This window comes from Silene latifolia, chromosome 2 (genome assembly GCF_048544455.1).
Source record: "Silene latifolia isolate original U9 population chromosome 2, ASM4854445v1, whole genome shotgun sequence".
Lineage (NCBI taxonomy): Eukaryota > Viridiplantae > Streptophyta > Magnoliopsida > Caryophyllales > Caryophyllaceae > Silene > Silene latifolia.
In genome coordinates this window covers 11973261-11994130 of record NC_133527.1, presented here as the reverse complement: position 1 = coordinate 11994130, position 20870 = coordinate 11973261, and positions in this window count along the sequence as shown.

The window sequence follows — 20870 nt, the reverse complement described above, 5'->3', positions numbered from 1 at the left end:
ATCACACCCCCGGTTGTATCTGCCGCCGAGGTCTTCGCCCGAGCAAGGGCGAGGGCCGAGGTGGGAAAGGCCCCCAAGCCGAAGGGAGAGACGGTGACACGAGCCGATCTTGTGAGTACCACGGCCACACCGGTCACCTTACCGACAACCGCCGGCATCGAAGAATGCCATTGAAGAGCTGATCCGGAAGGGGAGCCTCGGCAAATATGTTGCCAAAGGCCAAAAGACTGATGCCGGCGGCTCAAATAAGAAATCCGTCTTCGAACGGATAGGAGTGATCCATGTTGTCATCGGAGGCAACGAGAAAGGTGGGTCCGCTCATGGGCACAAACGGCACTGAATGAGCCAGTATCGGGCCATCAACTTTGTGCCCAAAACAATGGGTCCCCGCTTCCAACATCCCCGATATGACCATTGGGAAGAAGGACTACGAGGGAGTCATCGCCCCTCACAATGACCCACTTGTAGTCCACTTGGACATATCCAACCACCTGGTCAAGAGGTGCCTGATTGACACAGCGCCTACACGAACATCATGTTCGGGGAGTGCTTTCTCAACCTCGGTCTCGAAGGTTGAAGACTTGAGCCCCCGCATCAATCCGTTGTACGCTTTTTAAGGGGCCGGCTTGGTACCCCAGGGTTGATCGATTGCCGGTGATTTTCGGCGAGGAGATGCGGCTAAGAATATCCTAGCTGAGTTCGTGGTCATCGACGGCTCGTCCGCCTACAACGTTCTCATAGGCCGAGTCACTCTGAGCGAGGCCGGCGCAGTGATGTCCATCCGGGCCCTGACACTGATGTATGTCTCGGACCGGGGGGAAGCGCATAAGCTCGTCTCCAAGGACGGGAAGGACGAGGTGGTCAACACCCAGATATCCGCCAGAGGATGCAACATGCAATCCCTCAAAGTGGCAAAGAAGTCAGAGAAGGGGAAGAGCCCATCCTTGCAGCAGGAGGGCGATCCGATGAATACCAACGTCGGCATGGTTGAAGGAACCCCGACCGACCAAGAAGAACCGCATCCGGCATATGGGAAATAACTCGCGACGGGTCCCCTACGGCGAACGGCTCGGAGCCGGCATCCTTATCACCAGCCCAAACGGGGACGTGTTTGAGCACGCCTTGAAATTTACCTTCCCGGCCTCAAACAACGAATCCGAATACGAGGCGGTGATAAATGGAGTCGAGTTAGCTAGGGCTGCCGGGGCGGAGCACGTCGTGGTAAAAACATGCTCACTATTGATGGTCAACCGAATCAGGGGAGAGTATGAGGCTCGAGACGACGGGATGGTAAGATACCTGGAAAGGATAAAAGCCGACACCGCCAAATTGAAGTCCTTCCAGATACAGTACATCCCCAGGTCCGACGCTCTCTCAAGACACACCGGCTGACAGACATGGAGGGTGCGCCTTTGATAAGCCATTGGGACGGACAATCTCGAAAAAAATTTCGTATAGCGGCGGAGGTGCCCGAGACAACTGTGGGCACCCCGACGCATGTTTATATCTAATGAAGAATCATCCAAGTTTCCATCAAAGTGTTCATTTCCCCCCATAGTCACTATCAAGAAGCAGACGCCACGGCAGTCACCCCAAGAAGTAGACGTTACGGCAGTCACCCCAAGAGATAGACGCCGCAGCAGTCACTCCAAGAGGTAGACGCCACGACAGTCACCATCAAGAAATAGGCGCCACGGCAGTCACCCCAAGAAGTAGACGCTACGGCAGTCACCCCAAGAGGTAGACGCCGCAGCAGTCACTCCAAGAGGTAGACGCCACGGCAGTCAACATCAAGAAATAGGCGCCACGGCGATCACCCCAAGAAGTAGACGCTACGGCAATCACCCCAAGAGGTAGACGCCGCAGCAGTCACTCCAAGAGGTAGACGCCACGGCGATCACTATAAGGAAGCGGCGTCGCGGCGATCACTACCGAGCTGTTGATACTCACGTAAGCGATCAACATGCCTTAGAAACGTTAAACACAGTTGAGATACGCACTCTAGACTGCCTCGGCCAAGCCGAGGCGGAAACAAAAAGAAGCGCTCAATTAATAACGTAAGGAAACAACTCAGACGAAGACAAGAAAAGACCTCGGCCAAGCCAGAGGCAAAATAAGCAAATTCTTATTAAAAATGATAACAGGTTACAAGTAAGGAAAATACAGACGACGGCCGTCCCTATAAGGATAAGCCAAGACACAACCTACCAAAGTTGTACAAAATACAAGGAAAAGAAAAGCAAAAGGTTACAGACATATCACTTAAGCGCCAAAAGATGGCAGGGAGAAAAGGCTTAATAATTGGCCCCCGAACAGTTGAAGCTGTCCGAGACGCCGGGTGAGCCTGGTGACGACCGCCCGTCTCCCTATGCCTGTTGCTGCTTGCCATCGGCAGCGTTAGCAGCATCGTCCTTAATGGGCGACCCAGAAACTGTCTTGGCAGTCTCAGCTTTCTCAGCAGCCTCAGCCTCAGCTTTCTTGGCAGCCTCAGCCTCAGCAGCCTCAACTGCCCTTGCCCTCTCGGCTTCCTCCTTGGCCGCCCTAGTCTTCTCAGCAAGAGCTGCCTTCTCCGCGGCCACCTCCTCCTCCTTCTTCACCCTTACCTCCTCCTTGGCTTTCTCCTCCGCGGCTTTCTCTTTAGCTTCGAGCTTGTCCTCAAATAGCTCGTCAAATTTATCCCACGGAAAGGAACCATCAAGGGGGAAGAGCTCCCCAATCACTTCCCTAGCAGCTTCTTCGGCCAGGTCCCGGTATTAGGCGCACATGTTAGGGAGGAGAACGGTTTGGAGCGTCTCAATGTCCTCCTCCCTTTGGGCGATGATAGCATCTTTGTTCCGGACCACCTTCCCCTGAGCCTGAAACAGGCCCTTAAATTCGACCCTCTACGTACGGTAAAGGTCGGCGTGCTTCTGAACGAGGTCACGCCCCTCCAGCAGCTTAGCAATTTCAGCCGCCGCAGCCTCGGTCTTGGCTCTCTCAGCAAGGACCTCCTTTTCGGCGTCCTCCCGAGTTTTCTCTCGGACGGACGCCTACTCGGCCTCAGCCTTGGCCCTCTTAGCCTCCTTGTTGGCCGCGTCGAGTTCAAGCCTTAGCCGCTCGAGCTGTGGGGCAGCTTCAGCCATGGTCTTCTCTTGCTCCATAATAAGAGCACCGCCGTATCGCCCACTTCGCCAGCCGCCGATGCTGATCAAACTTAGGCCCTCCAACTTAATCTGGAGGGGGGTAGGCTTCGGGAAGGAGGTGACAACGGTGGCATCTTGACCACTTGCTTGCGCAGTTTTCCCCTCGGCACGCCGTTCAATAGTGTGACCGGTAGACGGCAGCGGTTGATCTACAAAAAATTCAATCAAATCATCCATATCAACATTCATGGACAAACCAGAGAGCCTGTCATTAGGAACGCCCAATGAACCGGCTAAGTCTGAGCCATAGGATAGATCAGTACCAGGCTTGGGCTTCTTGGTCGGAGGGCCCATTTCCTTGCCGCCCTCGGTAGCAGCAGCAGCAGGGGTAGACTTTTTCCTCTTAAGGACAAGGGGAGATCCCTCCGCATCGGAGTCCCCCCCATTGGTGATATCAACGATCACCACCGTCTCCTTCTGGACTGAAGGGATGGGAGGTGGAACTGATGTCGACGCCGTCGCCGCCGAAGACTTTGTTTTCCGCGTTCGGCGCGGCATGTTACTAGCAACCTTTGCCTGGGCCGCCTCCACATTCAGGCTTTTCAACCGGCTGATCCATGAGATCATTCGGCGACGTCCCGATCACGGGTCGATCCTTAGGGTGCAAGTCGAAACGATCTTATCCTTGTGCGGCCCCATTCTCCGGAGGATATCCTCGAGTGTCCTGGTCCAAAGTGGTCTCAGCAAAGGAAACACAAAGAAGAGTTAAGTATAAGAACTAAATCAAAATTCAAAGAAACAGAAACATTGAGAGCAGAGATGGGCCTCACACCGACCCCACTCACCCTGTGCTAGGGCCGGTATGAGGCCGACATGGCAAAGCAGCTCATCCTGAAGAATGATCTGCGTCGGGGGAATCCATCTTTTCGGCACCCCACTCTTGTCCGCCTCAAAGAGCCTCATCGCCAGCCTCTCATCCTCATTAAGAGGGACCTTGCTGGCGTCCATCTTAAGCTTATTCCAGGTGACCCATTTGTCATGCTCCGCCTTAGTCTCGCACCGCAAATTAACTTGGTGCTTTGAAAGGACCGGGCGGATAGTCATCCGACCTCAACGTACACCCACCGATCTTTCCAGTCTTTGCAGGAAGTAAGCTTATCAACGGAGACGTAACCCGGCTCCATTTGCACGCTGTACCATCCGACGCGACCAGGAAATGACGGCCGAAGGTGGTGAAGCCGACGGAATAAATTAACCGTTGGAACCTCCCCCTTGAAGAGACAGAGCCAGACAAAGCCGACTATGGTCCTAATAGCCAAGGGGTGCAGTTGGGCCACGACGACGTTCATGGCTCTAATGATGGCCATAATGTAGTCGTTTAGTGGAAACCGGAGTCCGTACTCCAGGTGCCGGATGTACACGCCGGTGCAACCCGGGGGAGGGCAACAAACGGCCTGACCCTCCTCAGGGACAACAATTTTGTATCCACTGCCAAAGTAGAAATGGCCCTCGAAAAATGTCTCGCCGGAACAACTGGCGAACTTATGGGTCCAAGAACGATCAGGGCCGACCTTACAAGGTTCGCCGTGATCCATGACATACTGCCTCCCCTCATTAGGACGAGCCCTTTCAGCATCCTCGCCGACATCATCAAAGTCCTCATCAGTTTCGGCGTCATCCTCCCAATCCTCCAAAGCTTTTGGGTCAACTTCGGGAGAAGGAGACCTAGGACCCCCGGACCTTAGCGGGACGGTGGCCAGGGCCTCCTCTTCATCAAGACACGACGGGGAACCCCCCGGCGCACGCTTACTAGGACCGGCATCAGCAGAAGACATGTTTCACAACGAAAACTTAATGAAAAAATTAAAAAATTTGTTTGTTTACCTTGAAGAAAAGTGTTACGCCGGAGTAGAAATTCTAAAAGCTAGAAAGAAGTTTCGTCAAAGAGGGCTAGAAAGAAGGAAATTTTAGAGAAAGTGAAATTGGTGGCCACTTTCAGGGACTAACTGCCCTATTTATAGGGGAAAGCCCATGAAGAAGGACCAATCAGGGCACAACCCATGAAACGTCAGCCAATCAGCGAACAGACACGTGTCAGACATGCAACCACGGAATGTCAATCGTTGCAACAGTTGAACGTCAATCAATGCAACAGTGACCAAGCGTCTTCAACACGCCCCTTCAAAATCTCTCTGCCTATTCATCTTCCTCAACAAATTCCTAAGTATCTGTTCTCCGCCGGCCACATGATCAACCAAGCTTGTCAGCACCAGCTGGGGGCAATCAAAAGCACACGGCGCTCACAACCTCGGTCTCGGCCAGCACCACTTTCTTTTCCACATCTGATGTCCATTACACATCCATGTGGAGGGGGGATATGGTACGGCCTAAGCGAGCCACGCCGAGGTAGAAGAAGCGAGGCGAAAAAATTTTTGTCTTACGCGAATATACGCTCAACATACATCGGAGCCCATACCACGGCATAGACTACGCCGGGGCAAATTGATGGGGCATATTCGCACGCACCCGCGACCAAGTCAACATACTTGAGCAAGGTCAAGGATATCTACAAAGAAAGTCAACGACTTAGACAAACTTTAACCGACGCAAATGACTGTCGGCTGTCTCTTGTGCCTCGGGCCGGGACAACTAGCCAGGTAGGGGCACATATCCGCGAACTCATATCCAAGACCCCTCGGCGGCGAGTCAACAGGGCCCGCCGGCCTGCCATGGGTCCCTCGGCCGAGGGCAGATCAGTCTTTCCACCTGCTAGCCACTTGGCCACTTGGCCACTACGTGACAAAAGGTGAAAGTCTATAAATACTCCTCAACTCTCATTGAGGAGGGGATCCATAATTTAACCTAAGAATCACTATTCATCTGGTAATATCTTCCTTATCTCTCTACAATACATACTTCGCCAAGTAACAACAACTTACCTCTCTAAGTTACTGACTTGAGCGTCGGAGTGAGTTCGCTCGGTCCAAAGCCGAGCCCTCAGTTTGTTCACTGTTTCAGGAGACCGAAAGAAGAAGCCAACCAAAGACGTCATTCTACAAGCACGGGTGGTAACAAATATCTGCTCTGGAATTACACCCGGAACAAATATAAAACCCAATTTTCAATTTAAAAGTCAGGGTTTTCTACATAAACGATGAATCTTCCTTGAAAACAAAAGATAAAGTTCGCAATATAAAGTATTCAAATTAAAACAATAACTAAAAGGATGATTGAAATTTAATTTTAAAATCTGAACTCTTAAGATCAATATAAACCAGGTAGTTGGCGGCGGCTACAGCAGCAACTAGTTAATATTCTTTATTTTTGGTTTTAATCGTTGGGTTGAAGTAGATAAAGGGGATCATAGGTGGCGACGACAGCAACAATGGTGAATTGGGGACGAAAATAACAATCGCAAACGAAGGTGATGAAGATGAAAATTGTAAAGGCGGCAGATTAGGTGACGTTGGTGAGGACGGGAGCGGCAGATTAGGTGGCGATTGTGAGAAGGGGGCGGCAAAGGCGGCGCGAAGTCGACGTCGATAAGGAGGTGAATTGGAGGTGTGGTTGATGGGGTGGATTGTAGACTTGCAGTTCCATTGAAGTAAATGTTTATGGGTTTTTTTATTTTTCGTTTTTATAAAACTTTTTCTTATTGGGCTCCTATTTTTTATTAGACCCGTCCAATGCTATAAGACGGTTCTATAGGAGAGTTACTGATTAAGAATAGAGTTTAAATAACAACTCTCATATAGACCATCCTATAATATAAGACTGGTCCAAAATAAAAAAGTCCAAAGTTAACATATAATTACACTCATATTTCATTTTTATTTTGATTACCCGATATCTTATAACGATACCGACATATTTAAATATGCAAGTTATCAAGATAAAATATTATTTTACCAAATAAATAAATTTTTGTTAGAGATTTATTAACTTACTTAGTTGAGCTTTGGGCCATTAGACTAGCCTTTTGCTAAAAATGGTCTTATAGAATAATTTGTGGAGTTTAAAACTCTTGGTTTTTTTGGATATCGATATCGAATATTGAGGTCACTTTGCATAAAGATATCTAGTACTCCCTCTCATTCTCAATAACATTTTCTATTTAAGGGTGGTACGAGAATTAAGGAAACTCAAATTAGTATTGTGGTGGGTGAGGTGGTGGGTATTGTTGTGCAGTGTACTAATTAAAATAAGTATAAAATCTCAACTATGCGTCCCCTTCTTATATTAATTTATGCTAGTGTTTAACTTAGAAAAATCTTAACTTTGCCATCATTTTACTTGTATTGAACTCGGGCATAATTGACCTGTTAATACCGGTTTCCCATGTCAATTTTTTTTCTTTTTCTTTTTTCTTTTTTAATTTATTATTCCTTCATTATCCTTTCATCCTTCTCTTTTATTTCTCTTTTCCCAAATACCACCGCCCTAAGCATTGACGGAAATCCTTCATTAAAATCCACCGCCTTCTACATCATCATGCGCCGCCTTATTCGTGTCTCTATAGAAATCGCCACGCGCTAAGCAGTGCTGATCCAGTGGCATTAGCATTGGCTCTAGCCCACCGCCGAGGCACATGTCACCAGATTTGTGCGCAGCCACACTAAGCTCGAGGATGCGAAACAAGCAATTTGACTCTCCACCGATGTCGACATCACTACCCTATTCGTCAACGTCGAATACTTTTGAGTAGAGGTGGCAATTATTGACACGACTCGAAAACACGACACGAACCCGACACGAAATTAGCGGGTTAGGGTCAAGACGTTGTGACCCATTTATGTAATTGGGTTGACACGGACACGACACGAAACTTAAATGGGTCGGGTTAGGGTTGAACTCTTTTGACACGAACCCGACACGAATAACTCGCTTATTTAAAAGTGTCAATAATCCACCCAAAAAACTTAAAAATATGTATTTTCATTCCTCAATTGTGGGATTATAGGCTTATTAAGCTTGGTTTATTTTATTAGTTTATTGGGTTAAACGGGTTAACTGGGTTAAAAATGACCCGCTAAAAGATAAATGGGTTAAACATGATCTGCTAAAAGATAAATGGGTTAAACAAGTCGGGTTGAGTTATAGAAAATTTAAATGGGTTGGGTTAGGGTTGAGACAAATGACCCGTTTATGTAATTGGGTCAGGTTAGGGTTGAGGTAGTGGTGACCCGTTTAAAGTTGACACGAACACGAACACGACACGACCTGATCTGTTTGCCAGGTCTACTTTTGAGGCCCTTAAGAAAGCATTTGGAATTCGTGACCTTAGTCTAGATGTTGATATGTAATCAGGGGGTTGGGTTTTTTATCGAGCTTGAATTTCAATAGTTGGATGTTAATGATTGATGTTAATTTAATGGGATGTTTTAATTTTATTAATGGTTGTTGTTTTGCTGCTGATGTTGGTGGTCTATATGATGATGAAGGCTACTGACTTAGAACTTAGAAGGGTGGGTGGCTTTTTTTTTTTGTTTATTTATTGAGATTCATAGTCAAGTTAACCGGTTTTACAAGTCTTCCTCCCAGAAGTTCAATGAAAGTTAAATCATAGCAAAGTCGAGATTTTTCTCAGTCAAACACTAGCATGGATTGATATGAGAAGGAGATGCATAATTTGAATTATTCCCATGAAATAATATATATATTTTTTCAAAACTTATACCTAAGATAATTTTTTTTCAAAAGTTATACCAAAAATCATATTTTATTCCAAACTTAATACCAAAACTAAAAAAAGGACATAAATTAACTGTTTTACCCTTACTAATCAAACACAATCACCCTTACTCCACCCCATTAAACCCCTCAATCCACACATCCACCAAAACCATCACCAAAAACTGCCTCCCCCCATCAGTACCACCACCGATGTCGCTGCCCCATACCGTCCTGCCGCCAACGCCCCCGTCCTAACCCCACCCCGAATATGTCGAACATTACAGCCTCAAACCCTAACCCCTATTCAACACATCCTCACAATATAAATCAATCCACCATTGTTGCTACCATTAACTCTCCACGAATTTGTTTTTGATCAAATGAATTGGATTCGATACTTGTGTTTTATCCTCATAATAATGACTGGAATGCAAGTTGCAACAATATTTAGTTATCAGATCCATTTGTCCATGTTTTGTTGCTTTGCAATAATTAAGATAGGTGACTTGCAGGGTCTTTCATTGTATGGATAATTATTGCTGGAGTATATTGATGGAATCAAGAAGTTAAAAGCAAGATTAATAATCAAATTTATAAACCAACAATGATCTCAAGGTCGACACCTACGGTGGTGACTGGTGATGGTGTTGGTGTTGGTGTTGGGGAGGAGAGGTGGTGTTGAGTAGTGACTGTTGACTCATAGATTTGGGTTAAATGAGTTAGTGATGATAAAGGGTGCATTGGTTAATTAGTAAGGGTAAAATGGTCATTTTGTGTCCTTTTTTGAAATTTGTATTAAGTTTGGAAGAAAATATGATTTTTGGTATAATTTTTGAAAAAAAATTATCTTAGGTATATGTTTTGAAAAAGGACATTATACAAAGTATAAGTTATCAATTTACGCTTTTTTTAGAGACAATAAACTTTTGAAAAGTCGACAAATTTGGATCGACATCAAGCTAACCATCATGAGGGAAACAGTCAAACAGATATTTGTAAAAATTAAATCTCAGCCATCTATCAATCAATCATCAATACTATATATTAAATCCAGAAAACAAGGGACTTCAATGTAATTAATTATATTATATAGTTTTAAATCACTAGCACCGTGTGAGGGACCCGATTAAGGGATCTCAATGCAAATATTATATAGTTTGGTTAAAATTAAATTATATATAGAAGTTTGATAATTTTCCTAAACATTGTAGGAGACTAAAACATGATCAATTTCCATAAAATAAAATAATTAATTAAGATGCTCAATTTCCTTAAAATAAACTAATTAATTAAGATGGTCAATTTCAAGGAGACTAAAAGAAACAATTTCCTTAAAATAAAATAATTAATTAAGATGGTCAATCAAAGAGACTAAAAGAAAGAAGATGTTTGGTAATTTTCCTAAATATTTATAGAAGACTAGAAGATGGTCAATTTTCTTAAAATAAAATAATTAATTAGTAGAAACATGCACACTTATGGTATTAATTATTATCATCATAAAATTATATATTAAATTTAAAATCTATGCAATTTTATTAAACTTTACAGTTTATTAGATGTATAGAGATGCTAATTATTTAACATACAAAAACATAATATAAGTAGGTTATAAATATTTCAAGTTAGATTTCATAATATATAATATTGCATAATTCTTTCGATCTGATTTAATGCATATATTAATATATTAATATAAATATATAATCCTCTTAAAATTGCATGCCTAAGTAGTAAACGTAATTTATTCAGTAAAGAAAAGAATTGTAGTAACATTGGATATAGTTATATGATAGTAATAACTCATTTGAATGGTAAAAGTAACAATATTATCAGCGAGATTAGTGAAAGTGGTAGAAACAACAACGGGAGTAGTGAAATAATCAATATTAATGCGACAATAGTGAAAGTAACAATAATTACGGCGGGAGTAGTGAAATTATCAATATTAATGCGGCAGTAGTGACAATAACAATAATTACGGCGGGAGTAGTGAAAGTAACAATGATTACGGACAAGTAGTGAAATGCTATTACTATTGTTTCATTAATAAGAGTAAAATATTAATAGCGGGTGTAGTGAATTTGTCTCAAAATTTATTTCATCGTAATTTTACGATATGTCATATAAAAATCTATTAATGATAAATTTATGGGTTATGAAACGTTAAGTAATTTTATTTAACAAAAATCAAATTAATGGTAAGTAAAGGCAGCCCGGACGAAGCCGGGCACAAATACTAGTTTCATCTTATTTAATGGCTGAGATTTGTGAGCACAAACTCACCTTAAGATCCAAATTCATGAGATCCCGCCTCTTAGATATCTAGTTAAATAATACTCTCTCCTATTTGAAATAACTGACACATTTGGACAATGGCACGAAAATTAAGAAATATAGTTAAATAATGAAAAGTAAAAGATAGGGGTACGATTATAGGAGAGATGGTGTTATGATTTAGATGGGTAATTTGTTAATCTATCTATCTATATAAAATAATAAAACAACAACCATAACATATTTTTTTCCCTCCAAAACCTCACTCCACATTTAATATAGACTAGTTGGTTGCACGGCGCGCGATGCGCGCCGTCCCCCAAGTTATTTTAATCGTTTATTTTTCAAATGCGTAGTAGCGAATCTTGATTTGGTTTGGTTTTCTATACATTTTGAGTGGCGATCACAATTAAATTCTTGTCGTTATAATTTTTTGGTTGTTACCAAAGTTGGCTGGTGTGAGTGGTAAAGGCTCTCATCTCTTAAACAAGTGGTCAGGGGTTCGATTCCTGACTCTTGCGAATGAAAAAAAGTCAAACTTGGGAGAGGTCAACCCATTAAATTGCCTTCATTACCCCGAAAGAGATTGCCCCAGCTGTCGGTAGGGGATACTCCTGGTCAACACAAAAAAGAAAAAAAAATTGGTTGTTCGAATCAATTCCAAACAAGATCACATTTGTAAATATTTCATATCTAACTTTGTTGGTTACATGAATATACGATCTGGTTCGATTGTTTGTACACGTTGAGTGTCGATCACAATGGAACTCTTGTTATTATATTATTTTGATGGTTGAATATACGATCTGGTTCGATTATTTGTACACGTCGTCGCATCCTAAACCACTTTCTATTCTTCAACCTTGTAGTCCTCCTTCCCTTTCCTCTTTCTCCTTCCCTATATTTTCTATGTTTCACTATCCTCCTCTCATGTATTCTTTATTTCGCCTTCTCCTCCACTTACTCTCATATTATTTCTCCCATTTTTCCAAGTCCTCCTCCTCCATATCTTTCACTTTCTCCTCCCCATTCCTTCCTCTTTCCCTTTTCTCTTATCGTCCGCATACTTTCATTTTCCCCTCTCTACCTCTTTTTCGACCTTCATCCCTTTCCCCTTCCTCCTCCTTCCTCTTCTTCTCCTACTATTTGTCCTCCTACTCATTACCCTTACCCCCTTCCTCCTTATCTACTTTATTCCTCTCCTTCTCCCCCTCATCCGCCTCTTACTCTTTCTCCTTTCTCTTTAACATTGCCGCCTCATTCTCCTCCGCCTTTTTATGAGCCTCCTTATCCTCTTTCCTACTCGTCCTCCCCCTTCTATTATTGTGGCTCCATGCCTTCTCTTGTGTCTCCTCTGTCAGTTTTCCTATGCTTCTTCCAAAAAAATGACATTTTGATTAAGAATGTTTCTACTAACTGATACATTAGTGAAAAGGAAATTTGATAGGTTTAATACATTTTATTTTATTTTAGTCGAGTTTTTTTCTATTTATTTTAATTCTTCATTTTAATCATTTCTCTTCCTATTACTACTCCTAGTCCTCCTCCTCTTTCTTCTCATACTACACGCCCTTCCCTCTTTACCCCTTTCTCCTACTCTTCTATATTTTCACCAACCGGATACTATTTCTAGTTGGTTGCATGGGAAGCGATGCGCGCCGTCCCCCAAATTATTTTAATCGTTTACGTTTTAAATGCGTAGTAGCAAATCTTGTTTTGGTTTGGTTTTTTATGCGTTTTGAGTGACATTCACAATGAAATTCTTGTCGTTATAATTTTTTGGTTGTTCGAATCGATTGCAAATAAGATCACATTCGTAAATTTTTCGTATATAACTTTGTTGGGAACCTGATACGATATGGTTCGGTTGTCTGTACACGTTGAGTGTCGATCACAATGAAACTCTTGTTATATTATTTTGATGATTGAATCAATTGCAAACAAAATTATAACTATTCGTAAACAATTTGTATTTAACTTTGCTCGGAGCCTGAATATCCGAATATAACAACGTTAAAGAAAACAATTACATGGAATACATAAGATATTAGTATTATATTGTACTTTGCGAAGTAACGTAAATATCACATCTCCTCCTCTCCTTCCTCCGCATACTAATCGCTCTTTTCCCCTTAACCCTCTGTAATCCTCCTCTTCCTTCTTCTTTTCCCCAACCTTCCTCGCCCACAACTTCGTCATCCTCTTTTTCTCCCTCTTTTATCTTCAGCACCTTTCGCATTCTAAACCACCCTCTCTTCTTCAACCTCGTAGTCCTCCTTCCTTTTCCCTTTTCTCCTTCCCTATGTCCTCATTCTTCCCTTTCCCCTTTCTCCTCCCTTATACATACTATGTTCCTTTATCCTTCTCTTATATATCCTCCATTTCCCTTCCCCCTCCTGCTTATCTCGTATTACTCCTCTTCTTTTTACTCCTCCACCCACATCTTCCCGCCTCTTTCCCTTTCCTCTTATCATTCACATCCTTCAATTTCCTTCTCTCTACCCCATATTCTTTCCCTCTTACTCTTTTTATGGACATCCATCTCTTTCCTTTTCCCCTCATCCACACTATCCTTCTTCCTCTTCTCCTCCTACTATTTGTCCTCCTACCCTTACCCCCTTCCTCCTTTTCGCCCTTATTCCTCTCCCCTCCCTCTCTTCCGCCTTTTACCCTCTCTCCTTTCTCTTTAACATTGTCGCCTCATCCTTCCTCGCCTTTTTATCAGCCTCCTTATCCCTTTTCCTGTTCGTCCTCCCCCTTTTATTACTGTGGCTCCCTGCATTCTCTTGTGTCTCCTCTGTCATTTTTCCTATGCTCTGTCCAAGAAAATGACCTCTCTCTACCTCCTATTTTCCCTTTTTTCTCTTTCTCCATTTGTATCCCTTTTCCCCATCCGTATTCTCCTTCTTTCTCTTCTTCTTATACTATTTGTCCTACCCCCCTTAGCCCTTCCCGTTTCTCTTTCCCCCCATTCCCCACCCCATTCCCCTCATTCTCTTCTTTACCCCTCTACTTTCTCTTTAACGTTGTCGCCTCCTAATCCTATCCTCTTCCCTCTTCTTATCCTCCCTGACTAATGAAAACGAAATTCGAAACGTTTGGAATTTTTTTTAAAGTAGAGTTATGTTATAATTTTTTAAATTTTTCATTATAATCACTTCTCTTTCTATTACTACTACTCCACCTCTCTTTTCTCCTCTTACTACTCGCCATTTGCCTCTTAACCCCTCTTCTACCCTTATTCCTCTACTGCTCATTCTCCCTCTTTCTCGCCCCCCTCTTTCTCTCTCCATTTTCTCTATAACGTCCTCGCGAGCTTAACAACCTCCTTCTCCCCCCTCTTCCTCACTTCTTCTCATAGCACTCTTTCACTTTGTCCTCAAACTATTCATGCTTATCTTTCTCCTCCACATCCCTTTCTCTCCCTTTCCTCTTATAGTTCACATCCAGTGATTTGTTTAAAATAATATATGTCTATATAGGCTTTATTATAAAGTGTTACGATACTTAGTGTAACACCCGCGAATTTTCCATTTTGACATTTAAAATTTATATAGCCGTTCAATTACCTTATCTTGTATTTTTAAATTATTTAATTTAATTAATTCATTTCAAGCACGATTTTTAATGAAAAGAATATTTTAAATTACGTATTATATAAATTATATTTTTGGGACATAATTTATATAATAATATATATACGTATTTTTGGTCGGATAATAATAGTGTCTGTAATAATATTAGTTTCCGTCTCAAGTTAAAATAAACTCGAGACACTTTTCCGTCTAGCTATAGACCGTCACATTTCACTTTGTACATGCTTGAATCCGGACCAACCAGAATTCGACAACACATCACACCCACCTAACAACCTACACTCTACTTGTAAAATATCTCCCTTATTATTATTATTATTATTATTATTATTATTATTATTATTATTATTATACTCCTATATTACTGTTGTTGTCCTGATGCTACAACCCCACACCCTGCATAACTCCCCTTTTTCCTTCCTTCCTTCTTCTTTTTCCCCCTGCGTAAAACAACCACAACAACAGCAACAAACTCAACTCCGTACCGCCATTTTTACCACCTTCAACCATAGATCCCTCCTTCATTCCTCAACCAAATTCCATGAATTTTGCACCAATAGCTTCCCCATCTCGTCCTCCTTCTTTCTATGCAATAAAGAACCAAATTTTCGTCCTGTTTCTTGCGAGTCGTCTTTCCGGGATGCGATTTCTGAGCTGACTTCTTCCATTCGGGGTTTGGGGTCATCCTTGGACGGTTCTTGGACGTTTAAGAGATAAAAAAAACAGGTAACGGTGATAGGTTACTCGACAAATGTCGATATCTCACCCTTCTTACTCGATTTTCACTTTGGTTTATGGTAAAGTTTGAGCCTTTTGCCTTCCCCTTGTATGTTATTAAATTTGCAGGGTTGTGGTTAGTTTTACACGGTCGTTGTTTGCTTTTATGGCCTGGTTTCGTGTTTGGTCGATTAAAAAGGCGTGTTCTGTAGCTGGTCTGTATATATGCTTTGCCTTGTTGCTTATTTCTGGTCTGGTTATGGCAAAAACTAATCGTGTCATTCCCATTTTAGTCGTGCGAATTTGCGTCCTAATATCACCTTCAAGGTCAGTCTTGAGTTGGATCTGTAACAGCCTGCTAGGAACTGGTTTTATGTTGCGAAAATTGGTAATTTACCTCTGTTTTAGGACGGATAATTCTGTCCCTCGGACCCATTTCTCATCTGTGCCTGCAAACTCATGTCGATTCCCCAGGCAGAAAATGGCCAAGGAGATGTCATTGTATAGAGCAATGAAGGAGGGACATGCTGTACATTCCCGAAGATTTGGCAGTTGTGGCAATGTCTTACGTATTTGATGCAATCGGATTCCATTGTGGTCCAATAATACCCCAAACTTGTGATCTTCTTTGCCGTCATGGGCCCGCTAATGCGAGGACCGCATTCTCTATCATGAACTTCTTCCATCACTTTTCGCGCCTGTGAATGATCAAGGCAACGTAGGATTACACCAAGAGCTGTTCTTTTGTATAAATCTCCTTACATGATAACGTATTGAGAAGCTAGTAGGCGTATAGCACGTTGTCCCCTTTTGTCCATATCCGGTGGATATGTACCGTTGAGCTTGAAGTTTAGGATTGCTTGGAACCATGGTTCCTCTGTGATTTCCTCTTCATCGGTGATTTGGTGGACATAAGCTGGCTCTGATCGTCGTTCGATACATAAAGGCATTTCCACCATGTCATCTGGCATATTAATCAAAGATGCAAGTTTTGAAAAAGTATCTGCAAATTGATTTTCTTCCCGAGGTAGGTGTAGGTAGGTCACATGATCAAAGAATTGGGCAACTTGGTCTATTCTTGCTTGATAAGGTGCTAGGCTTTCGCTTCGAATTTTCCAAGATCCCGAAACTTGGTTGATGATCAGGGACGAATCCCCATGCACTCGGAGGTTTTTATTGCCTAAGCGCACTGCCGCTTGTAGTCCAATTAGACAAGCTTCGTATTCTGCAGCATTATTTGTCACCTCGAAGTCGAGTTTGACAGAGATTGGTGTATGCTCGCCTTCAGGAGAAATGAGCAACACTCCTATTCCAAATCCTCTTAAGTTTGATGCTCCATCAAAGTAAAGGTCCCAGGAGTCTACATCGGTTTGGAGTATATCCTCGTCTGGAAATGACCAAGTGTCTATTGTTTGTGCATCACTGATGGGATTTTCTGCAAAGAATTCGGCAACGGCGCGCCCTTTTATAACCTTTAGGGGCACGTATTTGAGGTCGAACTCTGAGATCATCAAAGTCCATCTTGCTAGGCGTCCGTTGAGGACGGGTTTCTCGAAGAGGTATTTGACTGGATTCATTTTGGAGTATATTTTGACGGAATAGCTAAGCATGTAATGACGTAGCTTCTTCATTGCCCACACAAGAGCGAGGCATGTCTTTTCGAGTTGTGAGTATTTGCACTCGTACTCCAAGAACTTCTTACTAAGGTAGTAGATAGCCCTTTCCTCCTTTCCTACGGTTTGAGCTAGCATGGCGCCCATGGCTGTTTCGGTTACTGTGAGATATAAACCAAGAGGTTGATCTCGTTGAGGTGGCATGAGCACTGGCGGTTTAGCTAATATCTCCTTGATTCGGTTGAATGCTTTTTGAAAGTCATCATCCCACATGGTGTGGTCTGTTTTTTTGAGCTTCTTGAAGATAGGTTCAAAGATCATGGTGAGTTTCGATATGAATCGACTTATATATTGCACTTTTCCCAGGAATCCTCTTACTTCTTTTTCTGTTTGAGGTTGTGGTATTTCGATCAGAGCTTTGATCTTGGAAGGGTCTATTTCTATACCTCGTTGGCTAGCGACGTATCCCAGGAGTTTGCCAGATGTTACTCCGAATGCGCACTTCTGAGGATTGAGCCTCATGTTGTACTTTCGTAGCCTTGAGAAGAATTTGCGAAGGTTCGCAATATGCCCCTCTCTATCCATGGACTTGACAATCATGTCGTCTACGTATACCTCAACCTCTTTGTGCATCATATCATGTAGGAGTGTGGTTGCGGTGCGTTGATATGTAGCTCCGGCATTGATTAACCCAAACGGCATGACCGTATAGCAATAGGTTCCTCATTGAGTGACAAAGGCGGTCTTATGCATGTCTTCTATGGCCATCTTGTTTTGGTTATAACCCGCGTACCCATCCATGAAGGATAGTAACGCGTGATCTGCGGTATTGTCCACCAATATGTCGATATGTGGTAGAGGAAAGTCATCTTTAGGACTTGCTTTGTTTAAGTCTCTAAAATCAACACAAACACGGATTCTCCCATCCTTTTTGGGTACGGGTACTATGTTGGCTACCCAGTCAGAGTACTCGGAAACTTTGATGAAGCCGGCTTTGAATTGCTTATCGACTTCTTCTTTAATCTTGAGAGCCCATTCTGTTCTCATTCGACGAAGTTTCTGTTTCACGGGCTTGAAACCTGGCTTTATTGGGATTCTATGTTCGGCGATATCCTTGTCGATCCCTGGCATGTCTTTGTAGGACCAAGCGAAAACGCCTTTGAACTCGTGTAGGAGGTCTATGAAACTGGCCCTTTCGGTGGGGCTCAGGGTAGTCCCTATCCTAAGTTCTTGGGGTTCTAGTTCGGTTCCTACATTGATGGGTTCGATGTTCTCTATTACTGGTCCCCCTTCCCCCTCTTGTACTATTTCTTTGGCTATGTAGGGAGGTATCTCAATTGAGTCAGGTCTGGTCATCCTCGGTATCATCGTAAATAGAATTGCATTCAAGATAACACACAGAGTAAGCAGAACCTGATTTATTCATATTAAAGTTTGATAAAAGTTGAAACAAGGAAGCCTTCTGATCTGTGGTCAGCGGCGGTAAAGGGGCAGTTGTTGGGACATTTCCCAAGCTACTGTTACTATTTGAGGCTAAGCTAGAAGAAACAAAGGGAATGGGGGTGACGACAGGAGGAGACTCCTTAGTGACTTCTCTAGACTCCGACTTTGACTCTGACTTTGACTCTGACTCTGACTCGAATTCATCGTCTTGTGGTTCTCCTTTGAACATCTTTCCTTCTCCAGTGGTGAGCTTGAAGAGTCTTCCTTGATTGTTGGTCCACTTGATTGATTTTCTCCATCCTTTCTGTTGGTTCGCGTTTGTTTCTGTGATTAACGCGGTAGGGTTGAAGTGATCGTCTTGAAGTATCATGGTAATGATCTCATCCTGCGCGGCTCTAACAAATCGATCCTCTCCAAATAGTAAACTAACAGCTTGTTCGTCTAAGCAAGGTGCTTGACGGACTTTGACGGTAGGAACCGTTTCTGGAGGAATGAAGTAGCAATCGTGAAAGATCTCGATTCCGGCTAGCTTCCTTCCGAGGTAGTGCCAAGGTTCGGGAAATCCGTGAAAGAGTTCTTGACTTCCTTCCCTAACAAAGTATCCATTCAGGGTAGGGAAATATGGTCGCATTTGGACTCCTATGTGCTTACGGCTTTGAACTTGAGTGAGCATCTCGAGAACTTCCTCTTTAGTGGGTTTTTACCCTAGTCCAAGTGGTATTCTTTTTGAGTTGCCTTCCTTGTAGGGTGCGAAGGTGTTTCTTCGGGCAAGGTTCAAAGGCATTCCAGGGAAGTATCCCTGGGTTTTGAGTATGTGGTTAACCACCAAGTTGGAGTAGGGATCGTAGTATAGGGGTGCCAACTCACTTTCTATGACACTTATGCTTTGAAAGCCCCCAAGTGGGATTGGTAGGGGTCCAATCCGACTCTTTCATTTAGTGGGATTTTGATCTTTTGGTGAAGGGTGGATGTTACCGCTTTGGAAGCGTGAATCCAAGGTCTTCCCAGAAGTATGTTGAAGGAAGCTTCAATGTCCACTATTTGGAAGTTAACCTTTCGCTCAATTGGCCTTGTGGCTATGGTTAGGTTAATGAGTCCTACTACCTTTCGTCGTGTACCATCATATGCGCGAACACCTTGATTGGTAGGGGTCCAATCCGACTCTTTCATGCCTAGTTTGTATGCCGTTTTCAGGGGTATGACGTTGACCGCGGAGCCATCATCTATCAAGGTCATTGGCACATTCTTCTTTAAGCAGATGACAGTGATGTAAAGAGCCAAGTTATGACTGGCACCAAAGGGTGGCAAATCTTCGTCTGAGAAAGTAATAGGATTACTTAACTTCGGTGATTCTTGGAAGACCAAGTTGACTACATCGTCGGGTGTGGAGTTATGTGCTACATTCAGTTTGGCCAAAGCTTGCTGTAAGGCTTGGCGATGTGGGAATGAGCTTGCTACTAGTTGCTGTTGGAATATGTGTCCTCCGACAATAATGCGATCACAACTGTCGATCATGATGATCACATGTTTAAGTTTCATTTTAAAGAATACAAATTGGGAAGTAATATTTTACTGTCAACTGGTCCACACATATCGGTAATGATTGGCTGACTAGAGTTTGACATTACTGTCGTGCGACGGTGGTGATCAGTTGATCCCCTTAGGTCATACCTAAAGGGTAACACTCTTAATTGATTATTTAATTAATCGTATGACGATACGAGTTAATTAAAATACTTAAAATTGACGGACGATTTTTGAAGTGATATTTACGTGTCTCATTGTAATTTGATTAAATTAGATACGGTCTAAGTAATCGAATTATTTTATTACTTAGATGAAATTATTGTTTACGGAAACAATTGAAACGGAATGAATTGATTATTATAAATACAAAATTTTGTATTTTATGACTCGGGAATCCATTACGGTACAAGTAATTATGAATTACTGGGTTAATTTAATAAATGACATATTTTATTAATATGTTGATTTTTAATTGTTAAAAATACATTTTATATACCTAATGTCATGAAACATGTTACATGTGACAAATTGACAAAATAATGTGTAAAATGGATTTTCCATTTTACACCATATGTACCGAAATTTAGGGTGTATTAGGCAAAATATCGTGTTGATTATTTTATATGGAAAACACAATCATTAACCTAAGGAATAGCCATGCAAACCTACTTGTCTTTGTGAAGAGAACCTTGATCATGCATTGGCTATTTCCACCCCCCTTACCCGGTTTTTCAAGAGCAAGGCCAAGGGTCTTTTGCTCTATAATTTACCTTATACACTACATGAAAAACTAGTGTATTATCATTCATTATATACATCTAAAATAAGAGTTTTTAGAGAGATAAATTCTTCATTATTCTCCCTTTCTCTCAACCGAAATATTGAGAGAACAAAATAATATC